This window comes from Tiliqua scincoides, chromosome 3 (genome assembly GCF_035046505.1).
Source record: "Tiliqua scincoides isolate rTilSci1 chromosome 3, rTilSci1.hap2, whole genome shotgun sequence".
Classification (NCBI taxonomy): Eukaryota; Metazoa; Chordata; class Lepidosauria; order Squamata; family Scincidae; genus Tiliqua; species Tiliqua scincoides.
In genome coordinates, this window is record NC_089823.1 from 89,077,352 (window position 1) to 89,089,585 (window position 12,234).

The window sequence follows — 12,234 nt, forward strand, 5'->3', positions numbered from 1 at the left end:
ACACACACACACACACACACACACACACGCACCCCGGGAGCCAGCACAAGTCTCTTGTGCCTGCCCCCCAGCCATCGCAAATGTGCTGCAAAGCACATTCACAATGACTTGGGAGTAGGATAGGCCAGAGCCCCTTGCCTGGAGGAGGTAAGTTTATGCCAGTCTGGGCAGATCAGTACAGGAGATGGGAGAAGTTGGAGGGAGGGAGGAACAGAGGTGGGGAGGGGACATTTCAGGGCAAGCAGAGGGTGGCCTGGGAGGGGCTGTGGCTGGCTGTTGCAGTGCAGGCCAGATCCCAACCCCCATTCCTGGTTCAAGTGGCATTACTCGGGCCGCTTGGATTTGTGCCCATGAAATTGCAAGCACAGATCCAAGTAGTCCATAGGGCTGCCTGGGGTGTTGCTCAGGGTCAGGGCACTAAAATCTCCTTATTCCAAGTTGAGTCCCAGGTCAACAGTTGACAGTTGGCCTGCCTGTTCCAGCACAGGTTAGGATTGTGCCCTGGAATGATGCCTGGACCTCTGAGTTTGAACAATGAACAGATAAGGCTAGCTTGTCAACATTTTCCCTTGCAAATTTTCCCTTAAAGTGCACTGTTTGTAACTAAAACATACATCAACATATTTGAATTATTTTCTGTTTTAAATTATTACTTCTGTTTGGTAAGTTGTCTGCTGAAATATATGCTGGACAATTTAGAGCATTTGTAATAATGTATTACTCTGGGCAAAATGTGTTTATCAGAGAAACATGACAGCATCCTAATTAAACTAGCTCTAATACACTGCAACAATAAAACGGCACTCCAGCTGAATTAAGTCCATGCAGATTTAATTTCTTTCAATGGTAGAGTCACCCTCCTGAGGGCAATGATGAGGAGAGCATGGGAAGGACTCATGTAATTTATCCAGCGCATATGTTTCCTTTTTACAGACATTACTGGAACAGTGTGTAATCCAGTAAGGTGGAAGTAGCTTCCATGTCACTGCAGCAACATTAAAACACAACATTGATATGTTATAATGTTGCATAAAGTTATATGCATAACAATGCTATTTGTTATAAAATGTATTTCTCTTATTTATTGGATTTGTAATCTGCCTTTCTCCCTGAAGGGAGTCCAGGGCTGCTTATAACATAGTATTCAATTGTTTAAAAAGGTTAAATTGTGCAGTGCAGGCTGGCTAAAGCATTCCTGTCAGGTCACCATCCAACCTGTTGAAAATTTCCAAGGGAGGAGAGACCAACTGCACTAGGCAGACTATTTCAGTGTTGTCTTGGCCTATTTTAATATTAAAAGTGTTTCTCAAACTGTGGGTGAGGACCCACTAGATGAGTCGTGAGCCAATTTCTGGTGGGTCCCCATTCATTTCAATGTGTATTTTATTTTTAACATATTAGACTTGATGCTACCATGGTATGTGACTGTATTTGGGGGAATGTTACAGATTTGTACTTTTAACAGGCTATTATGTATATGCTTTTAATAATGATAGTCAATGGGGCTTACACCCAGCTCAGTGTGGATAGGATTGCAGCCTTTGGGATGTTTTGGAGAATTTTTTTTAAAAACAGATCAGAAACTGCTTGGGAGAGTTAAGAGGGTTCTTCTTTATTTTAAAAATTTCATTAAACTTATGCTTATTATAAACTTTTGGTTTACTTAATTAATTTGATTTGATTTTGTCGTATGTGGAGTGTGAACACATTTTCCTGCTTAATGTCACTTCCAGCCATTACATCACTTCCAGATTAATGACAGTTTAATGACATCACTTCTAGTGGGTCCTGACAGATTGTAATTCTAAAAAATTGGGTCCCAGAGCTAAAAGGTTTGAGAACCCCTGCCATAATATGCTCCCTTTACCCACCCTATCCCAATCTTTTCTCAGCTCCTGGCTAATTAAGGAGCTAATTTGGATATCAGGAATATATTTGTAATAGTGAGAGCAGTTCGGCAGTGCCACAAAATTCCAAGGGTTGGTGATGGATTCTCCTTCACTGGAAATCTTCAAGCAGAGGCTTGAAAGGCAACTGTTGGAGATCCTCTAGGAGAATTTCCTGCTACAGGCAGAGGGTTGGACTAGATTACCTTATGGGTCCCTTCCATGGTTCTATGAAGGCCCCTATCCACCTATTCTCAGGAGTAAGCCCCTTTGAACACAACATGACTTACTTCTGAGTAGACATGCATGGGATTATGCTGGAAGGCAGCACTTCCAAACTTAGGCAGTGGGTAATGCTGCCATTAAGCTCTGGACTTGGAAGTAAGTGCTGCTGATGCCAGTGGCATCAATAGGGAGTGCGGAACACACCAGGTATCTCACTCAGGGGTGTATGTGACACCACTACTGGCCAAAATTTTGAAAAGCTTGGTATTTTTTAATAGTACCATCATGTTATAAATCATCCAATGGGTAATTTACTGCAGAATCTGTTGAAATATCTGTATTCTATCAAAATTTATAGCCAAATAACCAGAAAAGGAAAACAAAACTGCCTTATGTAACAAAAAATGGATTTCTTTAACTCAAAACTGACCAATGAGACTGATTGTTCCATGAGCCAATGAGGTGTTATTATGACACAGCAGGAAAGCAATAAGGTGTTAGTATGAGTCAACTCTCATTTCCATGTATCAGAGCTAATACTAAAACTCTTTGGGCCCAATCATATCCAACTTTAAAGCAACAGTGCAGCCGCAATGCAGCCCTGACTTAAGGAAAAAAATGTTCCCATACGCTGAGGAAGCCTCTGTGACTGTCTCGCCATCACAAGATGCAGTGCACAGCTCATTGGCACAGCTGCACCGGCACTGGAAAACTGGAAAGGATGTGGCCCTTAATCAGTTGTGTGAGTGTCATCAAGCTGAGCATTGAATTTTTGTTGGTTATTGACTTGTTGGGTGACCTGTGCTCTTAAATAATCAATTAATTAAATAAATATATTTAATGGAGGTTACGCAGACCCTTGTGATGCCACTGCATTTAGGTTGTGCATATGATATTGTAATTTATTTTGCATTGTCTGGTACTGGAGGAAGTTGATCATGGGGGTGACACAACGAGCTCGCACATCGGGTGACAACAAACTGTAGTGATGCCCCTGGATGACATGTGACATGATGATGTCAGTGACACTTTGAGGTTGGGGGCAAAAGAAATCCTTTAAAATCACATTAAATGGGCCAGGAAGGGTGGGTGGGTACCTGGCTACCTCACTACTGAGAGAACTCTCCAAACAATACTATCATGTATGCAAAGAAAAATGGTTGGCAACCTTCAGTCTCGAAAGACTATGGTACAAGCCTACAGCACCCAGTATTCCCAGGTGGTCTCCCATCCAAGTACTAACCAGGCCTGACCCTGCTTAGCTTCCAAGATCAGACAAGATTGGGCATGTGCAGGGTAACAGAAAGCATACAGAAAAGTTGTTTCTACATCATATTGTACCAAGGTACAGAATGTCTGTACCTAGGTAGAGTTATCTATACACAGGCACGCATTTCTGTATGAGTGACTGTATCCAGGTTGACTTTTACACAACAAGAATTTGTGCGCGGTAGCCAGATTAGTGCTGCACTATTTTGGGGGGGGGGAGCCACTATTTTCACCCACTTTCAGGAACTATTTCAGGAACTAGTATCAGGAACGTTTTTTGTAAATAGCCCATGGAAATTCAGCAAAAATGCTAGCTGATTTTCAGGGGGTTTGGGGGGCTTACCAGCCATGATGGTGCACATCTGGTTTTCTTACATCTTGAAACACCAGCGCTTCTGAGAGCAACAGTGGCAGAAGTGAAAGGGCTGCTTCTCTGCTGAGCGCATGATTGTCTTGGAGTGCACTAGGGCACCTTGTGCACTTTGAGATAAAAGATTATGCCTCCCACCCCACTGGTAAGCACCCCAACTCCCCTTCAGAAAACAAGTTGATTTTTCTGGGTCTTGCCATGGCAGTCAAGAACGCCCCTCCCTGTCATTTACTCCAGAATTTCCAGGGCAGGAGAAAACGGGAGGCGATACTGAATCAGCCCTAACACAGATTGTACCTGCATTAAATGTATCATGGTGGTTTCTAGCAACAAACAATATTGTACATGAATGCACAGATGGACCCAGGTACAGTTTAATATATGAATAACCCTAGAGAGAGGGATTCTTGACAGCAGGCAAGCAACTATAGAACTCGCTTCTCTCATTGGAAATTTACCAGTGCCAAGCACTACAATATCTGTCTGTCTGGGCTTGGATATGGAGTGGAAGGATACCTTGATAGGGTTGAAGGATTCAGCATTTGTTATAGATTCATTGACCTTTAGAAGGCATTTGCTACTTGCTTTCTGATTTTGCTGTTTCACACCATGACTCTTTGATGAGATATAAATAAATATGGTGGTGCTGCATAAAAGGGAAAGAAAGAAAAGAAAAAAGATGGATTAATTGGCAAACCAGGCCTGAGGAATGGAGCTAGACTTTAGCTTATTGTTTTTATTAACAATTGAACACAAAGAGTAGGGGTGTGGTTATCTGAAGAGAAGAAATACCAAATTCATGGTTCAGTTAACACGGGAGTCGGAGAGCAGGCTAGCCATTCCTGCAAGTTTCTCTGCAAGGTTTCATTTAGTTGAGCCCATTTCTCACATTGTGTATGTGCAGAGTACATGACAACCAAGCATCCAACCTGTTTTAGCTCTTCTACCTGAAAAAGTATTTTCAATGCCTGCTGATAGGGAAAATGTTTCCCTAGGATGTGCAAATGCTCACATGAGTAATTCATAATTTCGTAATCTGAGTCCAATCTGTACTTTAATTTTGACTTGTGATAACTTCGAGATGTGTAGCAGTGAGGCTAATCTGATAGGCACATTTTGGCTATTTACTTCCATAAAGGAAGGAATCCATGTGCTTTGCTAATGTGCTAATCAAACAGCATTTATGCATCATTCTTCAGAACAAGAAAGTGCAGGAAATGTGCAGTGGGAATCATTTCAGGCCTCAGTCTGCTTAGAGCAAATTCTGTCAGGATCTGAACAGTTTCTATCTCTATTTATTACAGTGTTTATATACCACTTTTCTTGTAGATTTGTACACTTGAGTCTCATAGATTCAAGGCAGTTTACACAGACAGGCTAACCAAAACTGCTCCCCCTTCAAATGGGTTTTTTATTCAGTGAGGGTAACTCATACAACCCTCCATTTCTCAAGATGTTTCCCATCAAGGTGCAATCATCATCCTGCCTGTACAGCTCTTGTGCTTTCCAAGCTTCCACAGGTAGCTGCAAAACACCCCTCAAGCTGGTTCTCAGGATGTTATCCATTTCTTGCCAGCTGACTCTTCCACACTCCTCTACATTTCTTCATCACTATCCAGCAGCTTCTGTTTACCCATCCTAGGTGAGACCTGTGCTGATCCTACTTATCTTTTTCAGGCAAGACGACAGCTCCACCATCAGACCACACCTCCTGTCTGCACCTGGGCTAGATCCTTGCTCCTTAGTTACACAACAAAATTCCAGATGTTTTGCTGTCATTTTTTTCCACAGAAAAATGGATTAGAGGCCAGAAATAGACCTAGGAACTAGAAAAGGGGTCTGTCAGGAATGGCAGAAGGGGTCAACCAGGTCAGCCACTGGCCAACAGCCCACATCCATCAGAGTGCTCACCCAGTCAGGCTGATCCACAAACCTTCAATTTCTTAGCCACTGCACTACCCAATTTGCCACTGGGAGGCATGACAGGGCCCAAGAAGTACCCAGTACCCAGGCACTGCTACAACTTCAGTCTGAGAGAAGATATGCAACACTCGCTTTGGGTCACCATATCTGCCAGCTTTAAAATGGGTTGCCTGGGATATTGCTGAATTTCTAATCTGTTTTTTTTTCCAAATTCCAGATTTCCTTCCTTTGGGTTACCCTAGTGGTTCCCAAATTTTTAGAAGCCCTAGAGCAGCCGTTTTCAACCACTGTGCCATGGCACACTGGTGTGCCATGAATGATCTCCAGGTGTGCTGTGGGAGTTTGCGGGACAGTAATTTATTAGTAGGGTCATTGGCTGATGTGAGCCCCCCACCAACAGCATAGTGTGCCTTGTCAATTGTCAAAAAACTGTTTGTGTGCCTTGACAATTTTAGTACCTTGTCCGTGTGCAGTGAGGCAAAAAAGGTTGAAAATCACTGCCCTGGAGGCTACTGCCTGATTTATAAATGCCACGGGGTTTAGCTATAATGGTGATTGGGCAGCATTGCCCCTCTCCTCAAGTAACAGCTTGTTGAACCCTTGATGCATCGAACCTAATCTGCCCTGTCAATTTCACAAACCACCCAAAATTGTGTCATGACCCATTGGTGGATCCTGGGCCCATGCTTTGAGAACTGCTGGATTACCCTATGCATCTGGTATATCTGTTAGGTATAAATGGGCTTCCAGCTTCTGTTGGGAGTGTTGGGGCAACTCTCTTCATTAATAACAGCTGGAATGCAGATTAGTTTCAATTTAATTCACACCATTTGACTCAGAAGTTTCAAAAATACAGTGGCCCTGGAGGGCTGAAAAATAATTTACATTGCTACTGTTTGGAGGAATGTAAAAATTAAACAGGAATGAAAAATGTGGTTCTATACAGATCAAATTGGCCTACTGCACTAGGCTTTTTTTTTTTTTTTTTTGTCCATTTAGTTTGATATAAGAGTGATCATTATGGAGGGGAAGGTTATATACAATTAATTAAAAGGAAACATCAGTGAGACAAAATCCAATATTGCTGTGGAGGTTGAAATGTTTGTGATGTATTGGAGCCTAAATTACCACGATTTTACTGGTGTTGCCTTTGACACTCATTGACTTACATGAACACCCGGGGGATGAAAGAATCATCAGTTCTCTCTATGCAGTGAATATTGTAATGGACCAAAATTAATGAAGTTCTCTAAAACTGGAGACAATATATGGAAAAAAGGTTTCATGCTCCTTTGCGTTACTGCATCAATAGCTATCCAGGAAGACTATACAGAAGCTTAATATTAGAGACGGATTTGCAACAAAACAAAAAAGGCCCAAATTCCGTTAAGCTAACGACACCAAGTGATTGATGCAGTAATCTGTATTGTGAATGCAGCTTAAGTTTCACTTGAACAGCATATGGCTTTACAAAATAAATGAGATGTATGCTTGAAGACCCTATTAAAAGAAAATTCCAGGAAACATACATATTTAAAAGCTTATAAACCTTTAGTTGCGGCAGAATGAGCGATGAATGCAGTGACAGAGTACTGGGGGAGGAAGAATGGACTCTATCACTCCAGATTGCAGGTAGGGAATGCCATATTTGAGACCCACCACCATGGCAAAAATTATTCCCTGCAGCTAGAAACATACACAGAATGGGACAAGGCTTGGGCTACAAGCTTTCTCTGTGATTAGCCACCCAATCCTGTTCCCCACCATTGCACCAATGCAGGCACACTGGTAGAGCATGCACTGCATCCAGTGGTGGTGGTGGGTGATTAGGAGGCCTGCCAGAGGTAAGTAAAATATTTTTACTGGTGGCCACTGGTCTCTTTGAACCCATGCTGGCTATATAGCTGGCATAATTCCAAGAAGAGAAAAGTGTGTGTTGAAAATGGGGGAAAAGATTTGGCATGCACATTTGCCACCTGGGTCCACACCTTCCAGCCTGTCTCCTACGCTTTCCACCTTGGAACATGAAGAACCTCCCCCTTGCAGCTTCCACCCCCAACTTACTGGTGCTGATGGACCTCCCAGAGCAGCTGCCTCACACAGTGCACCTCCCACCATTTGCAGCAGCGGCCTAGTAGTGCGTGACAGCAGTCTGGCTTTCATGCCACCATGAGGACCTTGTGCTGCCTGAACACTTCTTCTGGCAGTGTAAGGCCCCAATAAGACTGGGCCCTAAGTTTTCTACCTGCAAGGAATTTCTTACATGGGAGAATAGTCAAAATCAGCCCCCCCGACCTGCTGTCTGAAGTGATACTGCTATTCTGTCACTTCATTCTGCTGCATGTGTCAAACAGGCCAGAAGTAGATTTATTCATTTACCACATTTTTATACCACCCTTCCTCCAAGGAGCTCAGAGTGGTGTATGTGGTTCTTTTGTCCTCATAGCAACCCTGTGATGTAGGGCAGGCTGAGAGCTGGTGATTGGCCCAAGATCACCCGAGAAACTTCATGGCTGAGCAGGGATTTGAACCTGGATCTTCCAGGTCTAAGTCCAGCATCAGAGCCACGACACCAGCAATTTTCAACCACTGTGCCACAGCTCAGAGTCTCATGGCCCAATCCTATTGGGTCTTGCTGCCAGTGGAATGTTCTGCTGGCAACGACTGCCAAAAAACACCCATAAAGCATGCTCTGGGCAGTGCGCTGAGTAATATGCTGCCCAATCACCAGGGGGAAGGTTGGAGCCTTCCCACTTCCGAGGACAGACCTACTGAAAAAGGCAAGAGGTGGCAGGGGCAGGGAGATAACAAAACCAGATGGAGGGTGAGGAAAGTGTGGTGAGGAGGCTGTAGGAGGGGCTGGATCAGGCCTCAGATCATATCCCCTCTGGCAGCAGCCTCCCAGCCCCCTTTCTCTCCTCAGACTTGCACCAGCATTTTGCCATGCAGGTCCATGGAGACCCACTGCAGGCCTGCAATCCCCTTTCCCTTCCAAAGCCTCCCACTCCACCCACCTCGCTGAATACAGCATGTGCCTTTCTGGTGTGGCTGCACCAGTGAGGGTGAGGAGGATAGGTTTGGACTATGAGCCACCGCTCTGCAACAGCTTTTTACCCCTTCAACTACCTCCGACTACTCACACTGCAGAGAAATAAGGTTGATAGATCTGCAGGGACAGGACCAATCTGCAGGATAGGATTTATGCTATCTAAATGGAGAAGGTACCAGATTTGGGCAAGGTTCATATATGTTTGTCAGCATCCCATTCTAAAAGGCTGATGCTTTAGGATTCCATGAACCTATCTAGTGTTACCACCATTGGCTCTCTCCAAGCTGTTTCAGAGCAGATGGTGGTGACTTTCTTCCCTCAGATGGTGGTGACTTTCCTGGGCTTTCTTGGGACAGCCCCATTGGATCTGCCACCACATAACACCAGTGCCAACATCCCCCCAAAGCCAAGACTCTCCTCCCAAAAGCCACATATCTTACTCCTCCTTGCATGTTCTCTTTTCTGACAAAACAGGAAGTTCAGGTCATGCTTGGAACTGCAGCATAGTCCATACTGAAAGGACCATAAGAAAGGAGTCAGGTGACTGCTTTCCTACCTTTCAGGGTCCCTTTAAGTTTAAAGGGTCTGCAGGAGGAAGGAGCAAGGAGAATGAAGTGGATTACTCCTGCTCATGCCCCCCCCACCACTTCTTTATCCACTCACTCCTTCCTTTTGCAGTCCCTTTAGGTTTAAAGGGACTGTAAACCTCAAGGGACCGTACAAGGAAAGAGCCTTGTGAGCATAGAAAGAACATGTGAGCAGGTAGGGAAATGGATTGATTTGGCTCCATCCATGGCACGCTGGAGCCAGGCAGCAGCAGTCTTGGGGTGAAGAGCACCCCAGCTCTTCCACTCCTGCACCACCCACTCCTCAGTTCAACGGCATTGTTCTTGTTGTGGATGGGCTGACCCTAGCCCATACCATAGATCAGGGGTGTCCAAAGTTTTTGGCAGGAGGGCCACATCATCTCTCTGACACTGTGTCAGGGGCCACAGAAAAAAAGAATTAATTTACATTTAAAATTTGAATAAATTTACATAAGTTTACATAAATGAATATATTAAAGATGAACTTATATGAATAAATGAAGGTCTTGCAATAGCTCAAGGCCTAAAAAAGCCCTTGCACAAAGCAAGGCTGGCCTTTCCTTTGCTGCTGCTACTGCATCACAGATGTAAAACAACAAGGAGTGGAAGGAGTCCTCATCCCACAGCTCATGTGAGAGGTCAGTCACACTCACACTGAGAGCAGTTGTGTTGGGCCAGTGTTGGCTCCAACAAATCTCCAGAGGGCCAGAGTCTCATTGGAGACAGTGGGCTCCCTGAGGGCCGCATTGAGAGGCCCCAAGGGCCACAAGTGGCCCCAGGACCAGGGTTTGGGCACCCCTGCCATAGATCCTTTGTGTAGCGTGCTGATTTTTCTTACTTCCAATGTCAGTAAAGAACTACTGAATGACGAGGCAGTATGATGCAAGAAAATGACACAGAAGGAAGAGCTGCACTAGTTCATGGGTTAACTGCAGTGAACTGGGACTGAAAAATAATAAGGAGCATCTGGTGTTTAATGTAGCCATGGTGATTCTGTAATTAAAGGAAATGGCTGCTGCGTTGAGGCTGTAAATATCAGTACGCTCCAATCAACTTATCATACTACATCACAACCCTATGCCAAGTTGGCATCGCTGCACAGGCTTCAAATGGTCACTGCCAGAGAATTCATTGACTTTGGCAGAAGTTTGAAAAACAAGGGCCTGGGATTAAGTAAATGCTGTTGGATATGAGTGAGTGCTGTCACACACTCTTTGCAGGTCACAGCCCGCCCACCCACCCCCCCTCCGCAAAGCATGAAGTCTTGGCCTCTAATGGGACAGGCTACATGAGAAGTCAGCGTTGGAGATCATTATCTTCACCCGGTGGCGGGATAGTCAATGGGTCTGGAAAGGAAAGGAATGGCTGCAGCGTTTGAGGCTCTTCAGTCTAGAAAAGAGGCGCCTGAGGGGGGGACATGACTGAGACATACAAAATTCACAGAGTGGCTAGAGAGATGCTCTTTTCCCTCTCACACAACACCAGAACCAGGAGACATCCACTACAATTGATTATCGGGAGAGTCAGAACAGACAAAAGAAAATAGTTCTTTATCCAGCATGTAATGCTTTATCCAGTCTGTGGAACTCCTTGCCACAGGATGTGGTGATGGCATCTGGCCTAGATACCTTTAAAATGGGATTGGACAGATTTTTGGAGGAAAACTCCATCACAGGATACAAGCCATGATGGGTATGTACAACCTGAGATTAGCTGGTTGCTTATTATGAAGGCCGGGTAGGAATTTTTTTCTGTCATTCGAATTGGCCATGGATGGCAGTTTTTTCACCTACCCCAGCCTGGTGAGGGAGAGAAGATATGTTCCGTAGATTTCATGCATTAAAAATTGGTCACTGTGTTTAACAAAGTAGCACAAGTTAAACCCAGGTACAATCTGTTGTTTTCGTTAGGGGGTGTGAGGGTAAATAGAATGCCAAATGCAGGGGGGTGGCAGTGAAATGCAAGTATCTAGTGGTCTTGTGTGCTCCCAGAGGTATCTGGTGGGAAGCTATGAGATACAGGAAGCTGGACTAGATGGGACTTGGGTCTGATCCAGCAGGGCTCTTCTTATGTTCTTATGGGTTATAAGAACATAAGAACAGCCCCACTGGATCAGTCCATAGGCCCATCTAGTTCAGCTTCCTGTATCTCACAGTGGCCCACCAAATGCCCCAGGGAGCACACCAGATAACAAGAAACCTCATCCTGGTGCCCTCCCTTGCATCTGGCGTTCTGACATAGCCCATTTCTAAAATCAGGAGGTTGAACAAACACATCATGGCTTGTAACCCGTAATTGATTTTTCCTCCAGAAACTTGTCCAATCCCCTTTTAAAGGCGTCCAGGCCAGATGTTGTGACCACATCCTGCGGCAAGGAGTTCCACAGACCAACCACACACTGAGTAAAGGAATATTTTCTTTTCTCTGTCCTAACCCTCCCAACACTCAATTTTAGTGGATGTCCCCTGGTTCTGGTGTTATGTGAGAGTGTAAAGAGCATCTCCCTATCCACTCTGTCCATCCCCTGCATAATTTTTTATGTCTCAATCATGTACCCCCTCAGGCGCCTCTTTTCTAGGCTGAAGAGGCCCAAACACCATAGCCTTTCCTCATAAGGAAGGTGCCCCAACCCAGTAATCATCTTAGTCGCTCTCTTTTGCACCTTTTCCATTTCCACTATGTCCTTTTTGAGATGTGGCGACCAGAACTGGACACAGTAATCCAGGTGTGGCCTTACCATTGATTTGTACAATGGCATTATAATATTAGCCATTTTGTTCTCAATACCTTTTCTAATGATCCCAAGCATAGAATTGGCCTTCTTTACTGCCGCTGCACATTGGGTCGACACTTTCATTGACCTGTCCACCACCACCCCAAGATCTCTCTCCTGATCTGTCACAGACAGCTCAGAACCCATTAGCC

General features: G+C 44.6%; 1 pseudogene; it reads right to left on the minus strand.

Annotated features, from left to right (window-relative positions):
• Positions 1–3,305: 3,305 nt before the first annotated feature.
• On the minus strand, positions 3,306–3,419 carry LOC136646739 (5S ribosomal RNA; annotated as a pseudogene).
• Between the last annotated feature and the right edge of the window lie 8,815 nt (positions 3,420–12,234).